Source organism: Cnephaeus nilssonii, assembly GCF_951640355.1.
Source record: "Cnephaeus nilssonii genome assembly, chromosome: 8".
Lineage (NCBI taxonomy): Eukaryota > Metazoa > Chordata > Mammalia > Chiroptera > Vespertilionidae > Cnephaeus > Cnephaeus nilssonii.
This window is the reverse complement of record NC_137079.1, coordinates 10,127,577-10,147,807: the sequence shown is the minus strand read 5'-3', so window position 1 is coordinate 10,147,807 and position 20,231 is coordinate 10,127,577. Positions and strand designations below refer to the sequence as shown.

General features: G+C 40.7%; 1 pseudogene across 1 annotated transcript; it reads right to left on the bottom strand.

Moving 5' to 3' along the window:
* Positions 1-324: 324 nt before the first annotated feature.
* On the bottom strand, positions 325-890 carry LOC307104468 (translationally-controlled tumor protein-like; annotated as a pseudogene). Its single transcript has one exon. The product of its transcript is annotated as a translationally-controlled tumor protein-like (transcript).
* Positions 891-20,231: the final 19,341 nt, after the last annotated feature.

Below are 20,231 nucleotides of genomic sequence, written 5' to 3'. Positions count from 1 at the left end.
AGGCTAGGACATCAATGACATTGTTTTGTTTCTGCTATGGTAACCTTGTGTTTACCCCCAGGCTGTTGTGAAACAGGTAAATATGGATTATATTACCATATTATTTCAGTTTTAAACAATTAAACTCAGCTTTTTAAAAACATTCTCTGTCCTTCATTATTTTAAAAAAATTGTCCTTTGGACATAGTGAAGCAATTTTTTTTGGTTTGTTTGTTTAAATGCATTCAATTTTTAGATAACTTACATGACATGCTTTTTCTTAAAAAACAATGCCTCCTCTCCGAATAAATCAAGGTCACAATAAATGAAGAGCTCAGGATAACATCAGTCCCAGGTGTCCTCGTCCTGGTGTGTGGATGACAAGCAGCAGCCAGAAATGATGACGGGTGACAGTTCCAAATTGAAATATTTTCCCATTTCTAAACCATCCTTAAAGAAAGTCAATATGGAGATCACACCATCCTCACGGTGGTCCAGCGTAGCAACCATGCCATCTGGATGCGTGTTTGCACCAACAGAGAATTGGTAGTTCTTGAGATCAGCAGGGATGGGCTCCATCTGTTCTGCAGCCCCTGTCCTAAAAGCTTTCCTCTCTCTGGTCCCTGTTCTTCAAGTTTCCCTGGGATTGGGTTCCTGTCACCGTTGACGTGCTTCTTGTAGGCTCCTTTGGTGAGCATGGTCCCCATAGCCAACGATGGTTCATGACGGTGTCACCACCAGTGATGACTGTGCTTTTGGTACCTTTGCCCTCTGGGCCTTCAGCGGAGGCATTTCCACCCAGAAGCGAGTCATCAGTGTTTCCCTGTGTCCTACTGACCATCTTCCCCTCTACCTCCAGGCACAGCCCGCCTGCTTGCGATCTCCCAGATCTTGTAGATACTGGAGAACATCTCATCCTGGCTGGTGAGGTCCTGGTAGATGGCCACGATGGCGCCGGCTGGAAGGAGACAGACAGGCGCTGGTCTAGCAGGAGCCTCAAGGTGGGGGGAAGGGAAGGGGAAGTAGGTGGAAAGGAGATGGAATTTTATTTGTCCTGCTAAGGAGGAATATTTTACAGTCCAACCAACACATCATTCTCCTCTCCAAACTACCATTTTCATATATATCCTTAAATGGGGCAGCGGTTAAGAGCATTGACACTGGAAACAAAATGAGTTCAAATGGCAGCTGAAACTCAGCTTTAAGACCCTGAACAAGTGCTCTGACTGCCTGTGTCACTCTGACCCTGTTGTAAAGTAAATAACTGTCACTACCTCATGGTGGTGTTGTGGGGGTTTACATGATCAATACGTTTAAAGTACTTAGAAAAATGCCAGGTGCCTACTTAAGCCTAGCTGAGTGAAAATTACTTAATAAATGACTAAATATCTATTCATCACACAAATCTTCATTAAGTGCACATATGAGCATAATAAGCACTTCTGATACTGGGATATGGGCAAGAACAAAACACAAAATTACCTTCTTCAAGGAGCTTAAATTCTCAAAGCGCTCCAAACTATAATCAATAGCTAAATACTCCAGGGAACATAATTAAATGCTTTTACCCTATCAGGCATCCAGGGGTCCTGGTTTATCATGTTACGCAGACCACTAGTCATGATGAAAATGTTTGCCTACATTTTGAACACTTTTTAGAATGAATACCCTAAAGTGAAAATATTGGGTCAAAAATTTTCAACATATATATTTTGAGAAATATTTGCCTGCTTCATCGAAGTAATTTAATTAGTATCTATAAAGTGGAAATATGTACAAATGTACCTCACAATGCAGTTAAATAAAGTTTAGTGAAAGCATGGTAAGACCACGTTGGAAACTGGATAAAATGACAACTGCTAGCATTCTGACTCTGACTGTGTTAATAACCACTTTGAGCTTTGGAAAGATATAAATAACCTTAGACTACTGTGCTAAGGTAATATATTGTATCCAAAAAAAAATAGCTCCGTGTGGCAAAATCTTTTTTGGAGAGTAGATTTCATGCAGAAATTATTATGAGTTTGATGTGATTAGAGAAAAATCTGTGAATTTTCACCACTCAGATACACTTAAAAGCTTCAAAAAATAATATGTTTTGAAGCGTGAATGGCCCATATTAAGATAATTTCCAGTGTCTTATTCAATAACCACCAACAGCACACTTGGACCATGGGATCTCATATATTCACGGACCAGAAAATGGTAGTATTAAATCCTGTCGAAAGAGTCATTGGGGCAATTATTTCCCACTTGGAGTAGGTTATGACCTCATTTTCTTAAACTTTTTTCTAGACGATTTAGACAAACACAGTTTTATTTAAAAGTAAATCTATTCAATATCAAACGTGAAAAATGCTCATTTGAAGTCTATTTCTGTTTGCAACCCTGTAGTCTGAAGGCATCGTCCATTCTTTTACCTGATGTCCCTCACTTTAGAGCTAGAAAGTTCGCTGCCCAGGGGAACCTACACGCTGCTGTTTAGGGAGGACACTAGTATAGGACCCTGTGTGTCCTTTGTCAGGAACGCAGAACTAAATTTAGAACCTAGCTGAGATAATAAACAAACCTTACAGCTGATATATCTGCTCCCTCTTTCTGCTCAGTTAAAATTCGTTCTTTTGTTTTCTTTTAAATTGTCCTGCTTACTATGTATTTGAGTATGCAAAGCAGATCAAATCCATGTTGGAAGAGATTGAGCTTGGAAGTCATACATAAATAGCCAGTTAAGAGTCTTTCCCCAAATCACATAATCAGTGACAGGTATTTCAGCATCACTGTCAGTCCCACCACGGCACCTAGTTCAACTAATCATGGCATTGCTTAGGGTCTGAGAGCCATTTTACCATCAAGCATAGGAAGACAGCAATCTGGCCTCTGTGTGCGGCAACACAGTAGAAAACCTTTAAGGGAAGAATTAACCTCTGCAGTATATGGGTATTATGTGAATTCAAGAACTACTGTCGCCCTGGCCGGGTAGCTCAGTTGGTTAGAGCATTGTCCCCATATGCCAAGGTTGCAGGTTCCATCCCCGGTCAGGCATAGCCTATTGGTTAGCAACAAGACCTTGGATTAAGGCAGAGCTAAGTCCCAGGATGTGTTCATTGATTTTAAAGAGGAAGAGAGAGAGAGAGAGAGAGAGAGAGAGAGAGAGAGAGAGAGAGAGAGAGAGAGGTGAGAGAGAGAGGTGAGAGAGAGAGGTGAGAGAGAGAGGTGGGAGAGAAACATTGATCAGTTGCCTCTCATATGTGCCCCGGGGATGAAATCTACAGCCTAAGTATGTGCCCTGACCGGGAATCGGTACATGAATGACAACGCTCCAACCAACAGAGCCATCAGCCAGGGCCTTTAAGCCTCATTTTTTAACCACCATTAAAATGCGTGAATGATAAAATTAAATTTGTAATGTTGTACTGATGATTGAGACACACACGGTGCCTAACACTATAAGTGTTCATGTGTTTCATTTTATTATGATCATTATTTTTAATATTATGATTTGGCAATACAGACAAAGCCTTCACATTAAACATTAGCATCTGATCCAGAAATTCCACTTTTAGGAACTAGCCTAAGGAGATAATTCAGGACACCCACAATGCTCGAGCTGCCAGGACACTACAGAATTCTGGAAGCATCACTCCGAACTTCAGTGTGTGCTGGGTTTTGGAGCTGCAGCGAGAAGTCTATAATGACTTCAGGTCTTACCTGCTGCTATTCAACCATTCTGAGATTCTTTCAAAGTAAAATAAAGATTTTAAAATGTGCATTATTGTATGAGAATGATGCTCCCTGGAAGAACAGTCTTGCAATTTAGGGGGAAATTTTAGAAAATGATCTTCAGTGTGAAAGTTTCCCCGAAGCTTTAAGTTTGGAGTTTTTTATTTGGTTTCCTCATCTCCCATGAAGAAATGCTTTTAGTTGGCAATCATTAGTTAATGACAAGATTAGCCCTGCCCAGCTAGCATGGCTCAGTGGTTAAGCATCGACCTATGAACCAGGAGGTCAAGGTTCCATTCCCAGTCAGGGCACATGCCTGGGTTGTGGGCTCAACCCCCAGTAGGGGGCATGTAGGAGGCAGCCAATCCATGATTCTCTCTTATTCATGTTTCTATCTCTCTCTCCTTCTCCCTTCCTCTCTGAAATCAATAAAATATATATTTTAAAAAATACATTAGCCCTTGGTCAGTGTTTACTTGATATGGTTTCCTATCCCCCAGTATTAAAAGTCACAGTTTGCTAACGGGGATAGTGTCTGTGTCCCTCCCAGGCCTGCTAAACCAGACCCTGGACAGGCGCTTGGAAAGCTGCACATTTGAAAAGCACACCCCTCGGAGATGTGGGGCCCCAGTCCATCTAGGGGAGCAGTTGCAGATGTTCTCAGGTGGAAAGATTCAAGGTCATGACCTGTCACAATATTATTTGAGAAAAGAAGCATAAAAACAAGTGCCTTTTAAAGGGAAATGGAAGAATCCAGTTTTTTATTGCACTGTTCTGACTTGCATTTTAAATATTGCCAGTAACGCCCACACCTGTTTCTGTACGCGTATATTTACAGGGCTCGACCACTGGGTTTTTCTTTAAAGCTTCATCGTAACAAATGCACACGGAAGCACTCCATTCTTCAGGGGCACTTTCCTATGGACTCTTATACTCCTGACAAAAAATAACAGCTGCCCAGCCTGCGCTGGCGAAGGGTTTCATTTTTCTCTCTCCGCTCTCTTTGCTGCTGTAAGCCTTAACTATATCGTCACAGGTGAGTGCAGTTGAAAGATTGGCTTTCAAAAGGCAAATATGGCCACTGGATGGCAACCATTCTCTAGAACAGAGTTCCCTCTGTTCTTCTACAAGGTACGGTTTCTCATCGAGGCTGTCTGAGACGACAATGAAGAGTTCATTTTTAACCTTTAGACCACATTTTCAAGCAATTCTACTTCAAAAGCACTGAAAGCAGCATCCTAATAACCCAGACTCTATGATTATGGACCTATGGACCTATTAACAGAAGTGGACCTTTGCTTTGGCGTCTTCAATATGGAAGTCAGATGTTTAAAGTTGACAATGGCTCTTAGAAATTGCTTGTGTATGAAAGAAAAGGGGCTAGTAATTCCAGCTGATATATAATTTTTAATTGGCTAAAGAGTTACATATGTGTGTAATAAATTCATATAGGTTAAATGTGTATGTGTATATTCCTTGTCTATGCATTAGGATATGTATGCATATTATACCATGTAACTATTAGGCATATGTGTTAAAAAGGGTTTACATTAATGGCAAAAATAAAAAATAAACCAGAGTTTTGGAGAGTTTATCTAAATCTTAGTCTAATATAGTACGTGGCATCTGAAACCATGTATATTTCATTTATCTTGGTCAGCCTAGCACCAACCAGTCCCATCCATCCCATCCTATCCCTGTTTAACCACTCACATACATGAACACATACCAAATCCTCCATGTATAACCAGGCCACGTCTTCTTGTAATTTCTCAAGAAGTGAGATTTCCTCTCTATAGAAGCTGTCATTTCTAGGTGCCCCAAAGGCTAGATTCCTCATGCATTATAAAGGGCTATGAGTTCCCATCCAGGTCTATGTAGACTCTCTCTTGTTCAACCAGGGCATCCTTGGAGCCGTAGCCCTTTCAATCTCCTCGCCTGGAAGAGTGAGAAATCCAGGCCAGGGGTCAAGGGGTTAGAAAGAGGAGGAAGACACCAGGAGAATGTTCTCTGGCATCTGGGAATCTTGAGGCAAAGAGATGGGCTGAGGGTGGGGTGGGGGTACCAGAGTGAAGAAGGAAGGAGGGGAGAGTCTATAGGGATAGACTGAAAATATGTGCTGGCAGACATGTCCAGAGCTCTTAGCCCTGGGCGGCATCACATGTATCCAGAGGCCATCCTCTTTAGGCAAGTGGGGAGCCTGGAGCACTGATCATACCTGCTCTCACCCAATCCCCTGAGCAGTCTGAGAGATGGTGTTCAAAGCCTTTACTGCCCCAATAACCTGCCATTCTCATGTACAAATTAAAATAAAGTCAATCTTATTGTTCAATAAGAAATTTAAAGTTTCTTTAAAGCTTAGGAAATTACATTCCAGCACAAACACATATCTACAAAGAGTAAATAATTAATTAGTGCCCGTCTTGCTTTAATTGAGAGAAATTTCTGTAGCTAAACATAAAAAAAAAAATCAGAGCAGGGCATTGAAGGTGAGGATTTAAAGAGGGCAGGTTCTTTCAAGGACCTGTCTATCCCCTTATTGATGAAATTGAAGATATGCAGATGCACTTTCGGTACTTAATATTCTACCTGGCTGGGAACGAAGTGTCTTGGCCTAAATTCTGCCCGACTTTGCCTAGGCGTGGCTGATTCCTCTGCCCTGCTAGGTCAGTACTGCCTGAAATCTCCTGCAACAGCATTTGCCTTTCTTCACATAGAACAAGACGCTATAATGTTATTCATTTGGAAACTGTCTCTCACAGCTCTGTCCTTCCTTTGGAGGTAACTTCCCAACTTATCTCTGTTCCTGCAGCCACCTACTTTAATATCTCCACAGTCCGAAAACAGGACTTCTGTCCTTGGCTTCTCACTCTTCCCACTTTTGTATGGCATTCTCATCTATTCCCATGGCTTTAGTTATGATCTTGCTTTCCATGCACAAAAATCCAAGCTGGGGCTTCTTCTTGGAGCTCTGGTGAATTCTAGACCGATTATTGAACTGTGCACTAGACAGATCTTCTTGAATACCCAGCAAACACCTCACACACCAGTATTTAAGATGGAACTCATCGATGTTTACCCTCCCTCAAAGGCTACAAACCCTTTCCCAGCACTTACACCATGTCAGCAGCCTGGACATGGCCTAAGGCTTTTCATTCTCATTCTCATGAGTGGCCTCTCCCTCCCACACACCACCTCAGAACAGTCACTTAGTCCTGTCACTCTAAAGAATTCTACAAAGCTCCATTCTTCTGCTTCTAGCCCAGTCCAACTAACATCACTTCTTTCCTCTCTTGAGGAAAAAGGGTGTTTTCAGATTTGCTTCTGTTTCCCTTCTCCTCTCCTTAGCCCCTATTGGAAAAATCCAGAATGTTCTAAAAACACAAACTCATGAAGCCAATTCTTCATTAGATTATGCCATACCTGCCAGTGCTCATGGATTCACACCTATATCATAATACTGCATGAGTCTTTGTTTAGCCTTCTAGCCTTCACAGAGAGTTAGGTTCCTCTCTTCCCACCAGCATTGGTTTCAACTTATTTTTCTTTTAACTCTTTAGGGTACAAAGCTCCAAATCATCTCAGCGCTTACTTTAATTCTAGGTTTTACTTTCAGCTTGAGCCAGATTTTATCCTAACTTTTGCTTTATTCAGGCCACTACTCAGTATTAGTGGCAATATTAAATCTTGTTTTCCATTTTTCATTTAAATGTATTGGGGTAACATTGCTTAATAACATTATATATGTTTCAGGTGTAAACTTCATAATACAATGTATTAAATACATCATTTGTATATTGCATTGTGTGCCCAAACTCTAGTCTCCTCCCATCACCATATATTTGACCCCCTTTACTCTCTTCATCCTCCCCCCTCCCATTCCCCCTTCCCTCTGGTAACCACACACACACACACACACACACACACACACACACGATGAAATATTGCCATTTGGGAAAACATGGCCCAATCTTGAGGGCATCATGCTAAGTGTAACATTATTTAAAATTGGTCTTCCCTCAGCTTCCAAGCTAGTTATATCCCTGTGGCAAACATGGCTAGTTTCTTAGGCCAAATTCCCTCTACCCAATTTTTATAATAACAGAACCTAGATTGTGCTCAGTGCAACAATGTGACCAGCTAAAACGTTCACCTTCAGGTTAGGAGTGGTCATGTGACCTAGTTCTGGCCAATAAGAGTTCATCAGAAGTCTCCTGTGGGCTAATAATAATAAAAAAAAAAGAACATTTTTTAAAGAGAAAAACTCAGTTTGCATGTGTCTCTTCCTTTTGCACTTTGCCTTTGTCTTTCCTTCTTCTTTCTGCTTGGACTTGGAGTCTGGGTATTAGATAAAACTGACATTTTAGGACCATGGGGGAAAACTCATGTTATGATAGTGGAGCAGAAGGTAAAGGGAATTTGAGTTCTTGATGGTTTATCTCTGGACTCTGATATACTGAGGTGGAAACCTCTTAGTTTTTTGAGCTTGCTATCTTGTTCATCGCTACATGCCTTGTACAGTGCTAGACACAAGGTAGAAACGATGACTGTAGAACAAGTGAATGAAAGGAAAAGGAGGATGTGACAGTCCCTAGGAGCAGTGGACATGAGCTTCCTCCAAGGCTAAATCTCTTCATTCCTTTTAAAGGTTTAAAGTTATAAAGGTTCTGTGGATGTCTAAGTATAAATACCTGGATATGAGTCTCTGAATTCCCTCATTGATCAGTCATCTGCCTTAAAACCTTGGTTACTGAAGACATTCTGGGGTAAGAAAACAAGCTGGATCATTAGCATTAATGCTCATATTCTTTTATCAGGTCATCTATTTATAATGCGCTCACCCATACCTGGGGAAAATAGCGCTCGGACCCCAGATAAATGTTCATGGGGGAAAGGAGGCAAATCGGAGTTAATGAAAAGAGGATGTCAAAATACAGCCTACAATTTAGGAAGTGCTCCTGCATCCATCTCTGTGTTGGCCATAAACAGAAAGAGTTCTTTATTTCACACAAGACATCTCTCCAAGGATCTTTGGGTATAATTTTTATCTTCTTTACATTTGAAACATTTACTACACTGTCATAGCCACCAGAGGAGGGTTATCATTTTTACTAACTGAAATACAGCTTTATAACTACATTAAAAACTGCTACAGGAGAGTGATTCAGAGTGGTGGCTGGAGGTGTTGGTGGAAACGACAGTGTTCTTTTTGCTGCAATTGCCAACCTAAAGTATGATCCGTGGAAATAGCAATGACTGGCTAGCGTCTAGAGGCTTCATATTTTACCATAGTTAATGTGCATAATACCAAGTGCGGGAGGAAAAGGTAAAAATAGTAAAACAGTATCTTCTGAGGGATGTTACGTAGCATGTGACTTTGATTAAGAGAAGACCAAAAGTAATCATCAGAACGTTAACTCTTAGCATCTGAGAAAAGAAAGTGAATACTTATTGAACTTCTTTTCAAGCACATGTCACTGAAAAAAAAAATGAATGATTAACAAAGAGGTAGAATGGGCAGAGAAAAGAAACAGGTAGAGAGTTTGCTAGTCTTTGAATGGTAAGCCAAGTTGTTTAAAATTCAAAATAAGTAAAGGGTAAAATAGATTTTGATCCAAGAACTAAAAAATTACAATGTAATGAAAAATAAATCAGAGAGTTGACAGTTGACACATTACCACTTTAGGTGTCATACATGAGTCAAAGTAAATAAAATATAGGTTAATTGGGATTATAGTTTTTTGAAAGTACTTCTGTTTGGATTTAATAAATGAAGAACCTCTGTATTTAGATAATTAAATTAAAATGACATGCTGTTTCCTTTTTATTTGCTCTTTTTAATGAAAGGAATGTGACTAATGTGCTTTATTTCCTGAGTACCTGCAGCAGTTATCTTGCTATGTTAAACACTGTGGTCCGTGACTCAAAAAAGACATGTAAAAACGTAAACCTCTCTTAACAATGGAAGCACTGTTCATAGGAAAAGGGACAGGCTTAGACAAGACAAACTGGGTATGGCATTTCTGGTTTGGGGAGGAAAATAAACTATTTGGATTGATTGAGGAAAGAGATTGAAAATGTATTGAAAGATGAATGGAAGACCAAATAAGAATGTGATAAACACTCGTCCTTTGTTTGGGATGACAAGACATACTTTCCACAGGGAAAAAGGCAGCCCCCCCCCCCCCCCCCCCCTGCAGCCCAGCAAGCTGCTCTAGGTGTTTAAGGCTGCTGAGGTGCCAACCCTAGAGGGCTTTCCTGTGCTTTGCCCTCAAAGCACTGAGAGTGAGCAAAAAGCCCCGAGGCCTGGGTAGCAGATGTGTGACCACATCCTCATCACGAGAAAGGCAAGAGAAGAAAGTCTTTCTAAAATTTGTTTGCGAAATATTTCTGTCTTACCACCCTAAATATGCATGGTTTATGTTGACTTCAAAGGGGGATCTTTACAGCTAAAGATAATACTGATTGATTGAGTCATTCACAATTTAGCAATTGACAAATTGCCTTCATGTGCACTGCCAGGTCTTGGGCTCAATGCAAGATTTATCTGGATGGGCAAACTTTCCCATGTATGGGAAGGCCTAATTCAGGAAACATCACGGCCTAAGAAATGCGCTTTTCTTTTTTTTTCTTAACAGAAACGCCAATGAAAGATTGGTGATACATATATTGCAAGTTTCTAATTCTAGCAAGAGCGTGCAGGCTCACCTATTGTCACTCTGAGTGCATCACCTCAGGTGGGCATTGGACACACGTTCAGGCATTGAGGGAAGTAAAGAGGGTTTACCAGATGACTGTTCTCTGCCTTCAAGGAACAAGCTGCTTTCTCCAAGTCCTCGAACTTGCCCCAGCTCTCTACTTGGCCCAAAGGGAGAAATCCAGGTTCCCCTTACTGGAGGCCAGGCCTCATCTCCATTTGTCACCTCAGGCATAAACTTCCTCTTCTGCAGTAAGCCTGCTCAGAGAGTTAACAAAAACAAGGCAGGGCAGCAGTCCTGGGGCAGAAGGGCGGCTGTACAATTTCTACTTCCTTCACTTCATCACCTTCCCCACAGAGAGCCACAGGCATCTAAGAAGATTAGCTCATGTGGTTTTAGACAGGGCACCTTAATGCTGCGGGTACAGCGGGGCATCATAACTATCAGGCTTGTCTATGAGGCATCTCCAGCTTTCATGAGCCACAGTTGGTCATTCCCCAGTAATTACTGACTCAGGATTTCATATCTACTTTTATTGCATCACTTAATGAGTTACAGTAAAATGATGTATTTACCCATCCATCTCTTTGTTCTCCCATGGCCTGTTAAATTGTGAGTTTTCCACAGCACAGCTAAAGTCTTATATAGATTGTGCCTTTTTCCCCCAATCCATCTCCGTTACCCCTAAACCTGCAAGTGCCTACCACTTGGGCACTTACTAGGCAGCAGAAAAGCACTGGCTTGGTGAACAAATACGTGAGCGCCTTGCAGCTCTGAGCCAGTACATTAAATGAAGGAAAGTTTCCAAAAATCGCCCTGTCACATTTTTGTCCTCAAGTATTGGAATATATTAACTTCAAAGTCAGAAAATAAAGGAACTCATATTAGAAATAGATGGTACATTTCAAGGGCATATGTGTACATATGTGTGCATTTTCTCCCTGTATAATGTTATTTTTATTCTAAATATGCCAATAGCATTCTTCTGAATGAAATGAAACACTATATTTCTGTTTGTGAAACAGTTCCCACTGAACATTTGAGCAGATCGATATACTGCAAAATGTGTATGTAATGGGAGTCCAAACCAAGAGCAGACACTTGAGCTGAGATCCGGGACAGAGTGCGCACAGCCAGGGAGCCAAAGAAACCAGAAGAAAGAAAGATCCTCACCCTAGCCAGTTTGGCTCAGTGGATAGAGTGTCAGCCTGTGGACTGAAGGGTCCCAGGTTTGATTCCTGTTCAAGGGCACATGCCTGGGTTGCGGGCTCAATCTCCAGTGGGGAGTGTGTAAGAGGCAGCTAATAAAAGATTCTCTCTCATCATTGGTGTTTCTATTTCTCTCTTCCTTTTCCTTCCTCTCTGAAATGAACAAAAATATATTTAAAAGAAAGAAAGGAAAGAGGGACCCAGGGGTGATGTCTGGCCAAATCCTGTTCATCCAGGGAAGTGAGTGCCTGTGTGCTTGGGTCTGTCATTTTGCTTGCAACGTGGGAGAGTTATTTTCACCATTGCTTTAGGAAACTGTTGCTCCTCAACTTCCAAAAGCAGATTTACCACACATCTGGGGACGTGGGGCCTAGAGAAACATGATAGAGAGGTGGTTGCTCAGAGGAGAAGCCAGAATCCCACCCTCAGGGCAGTGAGCCTGGGATGGGCCAGGGAGCCTGGGGGAGGTTGGGTTCCTCATGGCCAGGGAGTGGTGTGTGATGTGCCCACACTGGTATTATGTGGGAAAGTGAACACAGAAAAAGGCAACACCCCAAACTCCCTGCTGGGTGGATTTCTGAATCTGTGTTCACATCACTTCCTCTAATCTCCTTGCATTTTAACTTTAACAACTGTTACATCTATGTATGCCCCTATTGTACCTTAAAAATCTTTCACAAAAGCACCTCTCTTGGAACCACTGGGGAAGGGAAGCAGTTACTGCCTACTCTTTCCCAGCTGTGTTCTTGGTGCTGCTAATCTGAGAGCTAAGTCAGAGAACAGCGGCAGTGGGGATGACGGAGGAGCTTCCTGATAGCAACTCACAGAGGAGGTTCTAGAAAATCCCAAGCCCGCTACAGAAAACGAAAGGAAGACTTATGGAGTAGAGTTGATCTTGCACATGGAGCAACATCACCCAGGCCCAAGGAGCTCGTGGGGTTTGACCAGCAACAGCCCTGGTGGGTCCATGATGGAGAGTCTACGGAGGTCTCCTTCACCTGCTGCGTGTCCATCAGGGAAAAGAGACTAAGGTGGGTGGAGGTGAGCAATGCAGGTGGGAGAATCCTGTTCCCATTGCCATTTGAGAGGCTTAACTACATCTCAGTAGTCACTCACCTAGCCCGAGTTCAAGTGCTAAGTACAGTTCATTTTGTTAGAAAAATAAAATACTTGAAATTCTAAGTTACTTATAAAAATATATTCTCATGTGGACAAAAATGCACTTTTTCTCACTTTGAGATATATGAATTTATAAATTGTTTTGCATGAAATAAACCCACTAGTAAAGCAATTGTAAAGTTCTCAGTTGTCAGTAAGATGGCCCTGGCATTTGATTTCGAAACCCCTCAGCAGAGATCAGCAGGCCTTGTTTATTCTACTTTGTGGAACTCTTATTCATCTCTAGAGAATGCTAATGGCTATATTTTTATGTGTTATTTGCCTCCTGCTGAAAACTGTCTTCTAATCCTCTTTTTGAAATTTTCTTATTCTAATCAACCTCTGGAGGAATGTATTGTCTGCACAGAGGTGTTCTTGTTTTGATTTATACAAATCACTCTGCAATATCAACAAATGCTTGGCTGATGATTTCACTTGCACACATTTGCCTGGAGATAATGAACACCATTCACCCAGTGTTCCAAATGACATGTTCTGCTATGTCATTTACACATGCATGTAATCTTTGTTCTTTCTTAAAGATGAGGAAAATCATTTCATTTTCTACCTGTTTATCTAAAGTATTTTAAGTGCTCTAACATTTGAGAGATAGCACACTTGTGTCCACTTTTTTGAGTATTCTGTAGACTAATATGAAGTCATTTTGAATCATAAGTAACATGAACCATGAAATAAAAAATAAAATTCCGTATAACTCTGTCTTATTACAATCAGGTGTTTAGTAGCATAGAGTCAAACCATTTAAATGTTTTATCTGAATTTTCAGGTATCATTTTAATTCTAGTTTTGTTTTTGCTATTGTTGTTTAACAAATACTTAATGAGTAAGTTCTATGTACAAGTTCATTCTGGTAATTATTTTAGGAGAAAGGAAAAACCTTAACACATTGTTTCTGTTTGTAAAAGCTTTAAATATATTTGGAGAAAATTCCAACAATAAATAGTCATAATCACAGCAAGTAATGTTTATAAAATATTTCATACTTTGCCAAACTCTACCATCTTCGTAGCCTAATAATATGCTCCTCTGAGAAATCCTGATATTATCTCCATTTTATAAATAGAAAAAGGACCAGCTTTTGAAAAGAGCTGCAAGGCACTCAGTCAAACCATTTGAATGTTTTATCTGAATTTTCAGGTATCATTTTAATTCTAGTTTTGTTTTTGCTATTGTTGTTTAACAAATACTTAATGAGTAAGTTCTATTACAAGTTCATTCTGGTAATTATTTTAGGAGAGAGGAAAAACCTTAACACATTGTTTCTGCTTATAAAAGCTTTAAATATATTTGGAGAAGATTCCAATAATAAATAGTCATAATCACAAGTAATGTTTATAAAATATTTCATACTTTGTCAAACTCTACCATCTTCGTAGCCTAATAATATGCTCCTCTGAGAAATCCTGATATTATCTCCATTTTATAAATAGAAAAAGGACCTTGTAAGTCAGGCAAAGTCTTCACTTTATTTAGTAAGCAATGGGGAGCTAGAGAAGATTTTTTTATACTGAGGAAATGACATGCTGAGAGTTGCACAATAGGAAAATTACTATGACAGTTGTATATGAATGGGGTCAAAGGGAGAAGGATTTAGAGATGAGAAGCATATTATAAAGCCCAGGAAAAATAAGATTTTGAAGCTGCATTAGAGTGTTAATGGGGGGAAGGTAAACACAGGAATAGATAGGAGGGTTATTTATTTTTATTTTTTTATTGTTTAAAGTATTACATATAGTAGTACATTTATCTCCTTTTTTTTCCCCATTGACCTTCCTCCATCCTCCCCTACTCCGTCGCATGCCCTCCCCCCACCCTCCAATGTCTTGTGTCCATTGGTTGTGCTTATATGCATGCATACAAGTCCTTTGGTTGATCTCTTTCCCTCCCTCCCCAACACTCCCCAGCCCTCCCACTGTAATTTGACAGTCTGTTCGATGCTTTACTGCCTCTGTATCTATCTTTTTGTTCATCAGGTTATAATGTTCTTTATTTTCCATAAATGAGTGAGATCATGTGGTATTTTTCTTTCATTGCCTGGCTTATTTCACTTAACATAATGCTCTCCAGATCCAATAGGAGGATTATTTCAAAAGCAGAAATAAAAAGACAAAAATAAACAAAAATAAAAACATGTAGCAAATACCTAAACGTTGAGAAGAAAAAGTGAGATGTGTTAAAAATTTATTCTGAAAATTTAAGCCTGAGTGTGGGGAAAACTATGTTACCATGAACAGAAATATAGAAATGAGAGGTAAGAGATCATGTGAGTGAGGGGAGCATGATTTCCATGTTGGGGATGTTGAACTTGAGTTGCTGGTAAGGTATCCACGTGAATACAGGAAATAAACACATAATAGATTGAAGTGCACCCCCATCAGAGAACTAGGGGGGTAAATAGAATAGCCAAGGGAGAGAATGGAGAGAGAAAATAAGTCAGTGGACAGACCTTTGGGATTACCTAAATTTGTTAAGTCAGGGGGCGATGAGACAAAGTGGTGATTTCAGAAGGAATGGTCAAAGAAGTAAGATGAAAAGATAACAGCCATCAGTGTTTATAATTCTTTAGAAAGAATAACACTCGCCGACATCATTGGATTCATGAATTCATTGTATAAGGATGGGGTAGAGAAGAAATTGTATGAACTTGGAGCATGAGAGGTTGAATACTCTTTTGAGAATTTTGAGAAAGATAAAGTAGGACTAAAGAGGAGAAAGATAAGGAAAGGAAAAAGATAAGATGGTAGGGGAAAATGGAGGTACAACTAAAAGAAAATGCTTTATAGTATATGGAAGACTCAAGTATACTTCAGCACAAAGAGAAAAAGACCAGAGAAGAGACTATATCCAAATATATTTTTAACTAGAGGCCCGGTGCACGAAATTCGTGCGCGGAGGGGAGGTGTCCCTCAGCCCAGCCTGTACCCTCTCCAATCTGGGACCCCTCGAGGGATGTCCAACTGCCCGTTTAGGCCCGATACAGGCAGTCGGACATCCCTCTCACAATCCAGGACTGCTGGCTCCCAACTGTTCACCTGCCTGCCTTCCTGATTGCCCCTAACCGCTTCTGCCTGCCAGCTTGATCACCCCCTAACCACTCCCCTGCCAGCCTGATTGATGCCTAACTGCTCCCCTGCCAGCCTGTTTGCCCCCAACTTCCCTCCTCTGCCAGCCTGGTCACCCCTAACTGCCCTCCTCTGCAGACTTGATCGCCCCCAACTGCTCTCCTCTGCTGGCCATCTTGTGGTGGCCATCTTGTGTCCACATTGGGGCAGGATCTTTGACCACATGGGGTCAGCCATCTTGTGTGTTGGAGTAATGGTCAATTTGCATATTACTCTTTTATTAGATAGGATAGAGGCCTGGTGCATGGGTGGGAGCCAGCTGGTTTGCCCTAAAGGATGTCCCGGATCAGGGTGGGGGTTCCCCTAGGGCATGGGACAGCCTGTGTGAGGGGCCTGTGGTGGTTTGCAGGCCGGCCATGCCTCCCCGGCAACCCAAGCAGAGGCCCTGGTATCTGGAATTTATTTATCTTCTACAATTGAAACTTTGTAGCCTGGAGTGGAGCCAAGCCTCCTGCTCGCTCTGTGGCGGCAGCCATTTCTGTTGGAATTTATGCATCTTCTATATTTGAAACTTTGTAGCCTGGAGCAAAGGCCTGGGCTGGCCAGGGCTGCAAAAGCTTGGCTTCCTCCATTGCCGGGGGCAACCCTGGGCTCCTGCTCTTCCAGCTCCGTGGCTGCAGCCATTTCTGTTGTGATTTATATAACTTCTATAATTAAAACTTTGTAGCCTTAAGCGGAGGCCTGGGCCGGCCAGGGTGTGCAGAAAGCTTGGCTTCCCCCATTGCCGGGGAAACCCAAGCCTCCCTCTTGCTCTCTCTGTGGCTGTAGCCATCTTGGTTAGGTTTATTTGCATATTCGCTCCTGATTGGCTGGTGGGCGTGGCTGGTAGGTGTACTGGAGTGACGGTTAATTTGTGTATTACTCTTTTATTAGATAGGATAATTTCAGAGAGGAAGGGAGAGGGAGAGAGAAATAGAAATATCAATGATGAGAGAGAATCATTGATTGGCTGCCTGGGGATTGAGCCCACAACCCCGGGCATGTGCCCTTGACCAGCATCAAACTTGGGACCTTTCGGTCCACAGGCCGATGCTCTATCCACTAAGCCAAACCAGCCAGGACAAGAGAGTGTGAGAACTAAGGGAGCTAGTGGCTGGAGGGCATAAGATAAAGTCCTAGGTTGAAAAGAATATTGAAAGGGGATATCTTAAGACATATTTTGAGGTGGAGCAAATTTGAATATGCCCATTAAGAATGGCTTCCATTTTTATTTTTCCTCCTCCTGACTCAATCTACACTGAACAGAGAGTGGTAAGTCACAAACATCCAATTTTATAGGTAGATTTCACCTACTTCAGAGAAGCAGGATTAGGTTGATTAGGTTTTATGAAGTATAGCGAAGGATTAGAAAGAATTTGGAACCCCTACTTGAGGCGATTTGATTTGTGCTGCAGTGCGTTAGCAAGCTGAGCTGTTGCAGCAGAGTCCCTGGGTATGGACAAAGAAGCTGGCTCCTCTTTTCCTTAGTCTGAGATGAGAGTCCTTTGTCAGAGGAGGCTCTCCTCCACACAGTCTTTCAGGGACCCACGGTGACAACAGCTTCTCCATCTTTAACACATGGCTTTCAAGGTTTCTCTGGGCATCACCAGTTGCCAACAATTTCCTCGTAAGGGAGTTAGGTGGAAGTGAAGACCTCCATGCATTCCCATTCCTTTCATGTGTCCTGTGGACACGCTTCATGGCTAGGGGCTTGGACAAAGTAGTCCTTTGCTAGGCAGTTGCATCCCAGCTACAATGCTATTTCTAAGGAAGAAGAGGACAGATGCTGGTGGCAAACCAAACATTTTTTGCCACAAGTACCTTTAAAAATAAACTTTTAAAAATATATAATCTTATTGATTTCAGAGATAGGAAAGGAAGAGGGAGAGAAAGATAGAAATATCAGTGATGAGAGAGAATCATTGATCAGCTGCCTCCTGTACGCCCCACACTGGGGATGGAGCCTGCAACCCGGACATATGCCCTGACCAGGAATCAAACTGGTTCATAGGTCGAAGCCCAACCACTGAACCGCACCAGCCAGGCTAAAAAGAAGCTCTTAATTGTGGCATGTGCTCGTGAACACACTATTCTAAATAAGATGATAGAAATGGTCTTGCTTTTAAGGAAAGCTCTCCCAGTTGTAAGCATATAAGCCTAGAAAAAAGATGTAAGTGTATTTTTACTTGCTAAACTATAGTTAACTTCCCCTTCTTGGGAATGACAGATTAAAGCCCAATAGATCATAGATACTTATTAATTATTTACGTAAGTAACACTTACGATCCCTCACTTATGTAATCTGATAATTCTCTGGATGCAATTAATTAGAAATGAGATCAAAGCTACATACTCCTTTTGATGTCCTATTTATATAATTTATTTCTGTCAGAAGAAAATAATCATAATGTCATGTGCCATGTGAATAGATGCAAGTTTTTCCTGACATTGTTGTTTTGGATTTCTTAGCTTTTTCTCGTGAAGGATATATCCTGTGATGTGACATGTTGTCTATTCTCACTGCTTCTTTTCATGTATACAGACTTGGTGGTCTCTCTATTTAAGTGCTCCAGCTTATTTTTACTTAATTGACATAACTTTTCTGAGCTTCACATTGTTCAGTTAAAGCTCCTGGACCTTGAGGCTTTTCTTTGGTAAATAGCATAGTCATGGGTATGGTGTTAATATATGTTAATGTGCTTCAATTGTAATCCTAATGATTATTACCTATATTCACTGCCTATATCATGTTTTGGAAGTTTGAAAGGATGAGGTGATGCATTTAAAAAGCTATTTAGACACATTATTGGATATTTGGAAACCAGTTGTTTCTAATTCAAACAGTTACAAGTTTGTGAATCTTCTCTGTATCGTTCCCATTTTAGAATATGTGCTGCCGAAGGGAGCCCGACAGTTACAAGTTTGAATAAGCCACCAAGTGTTCTGAAAATAACCAATTATGTATCCTCTACAAAACTGTTGTATTTCGGTACACATGCATGCAATTAATTGGCTTTTGGTCTGGCCCTGCCATGAGATAGTTCTATTTTTTTGAGTCGTCTCTTACTTTTTCTGGATTCCTAGTACATCCTCCCTGGTCAAATGGAATAGTACCTGCCCAATTGATTAGAAATTTAAAAAAAAAAATCAAAGTACTTTCAAAGGCAAAATTATGGGCATCATTATTTTAATTCCTCAAAATGATTTCAATTTGCTGAAAGCTCCAAAGAGTGGCAAAAATTAACAAAGGAGTTAACAGCAAGAGATCACACCAATAATCACTGGTAAAAATTCTCATTTCAATCTAAGGATTAGGAAAATCACATTAAAGCCGTTTTTTCCTCTACAGCACAGAAAAGTTATTAAGAAACTGGATTAACAGAAAAAGGATACTTTTTTCCCTAAAAATATCTCTAATTTTCTTTTGGTCTTTTTTTCATTAAAAATCAGATGAGATATTAAAATCTTCATCAAATCAGTTAAAATTGATGTTGAAAAGCGATTTCACACTTAGAAGGAAATATAGGGGTAACATCAGTTATCTGTGTTAGTTAGGTACAGGCTGGAGTGCTGTAACAAGAGACTGCAAATGCAGCAGTTTAAATAAAATAAGTTATTCCTCACACACTCAAAAAATAAGCCAGAGACTGGCAGATAGTCCAGCCTGGCATTGTGCCCACCCAAAAAGCCCAACATCCCCCATTCTCAAAATCCTTATCTGGATCATATCTTCAAAGTCCCTTTGGCCATATAAAGTAATATATTTAAAGGTTCCAGCCATTAAGATGTGAATATCTTTGTTGGGGGAGCGGGGGGAGAGCATAACTCTGCCTACTACAACCAATAAAGTAATTACTTTTAACATAAATAAAGTAGATTTTTAGGAAAAATAACTACAAGAAGAGGAAATTTGGACATACAGAGATACCTGGCATGTGCGAGGAAGACCAACATAATGAGAAGATGGCCATCTGCAAGCCAAGGAGAGAGGCCTCAGAGAAACCAAACCTACTGACACCTGAATGTTGGACTTCTGGTCTTAGAACTGTAAGAAAATACTTATATATCGTTTAAACCAATAACAACAATAATAATTATAACCCAAAGCTCAAACTAAAGTTTAGTGGCAAGAGTGACCTCGTTTTACATTTTGCAAATCTCTTCAATGGTTTGATAAACTGAAGACAGCTGGATTCACACATCTGTTTCTGCACACAGTCTGTTGCGATGTGTTATTTTGGTTAAAGTACATGAAGAAAATCCATCTTCACATGGCCACCTATTTGTAAAAAGGGGGAGTATGTTAAAAGACTTCTCAGATAATTGTGGATAAGCTTACTTAGTA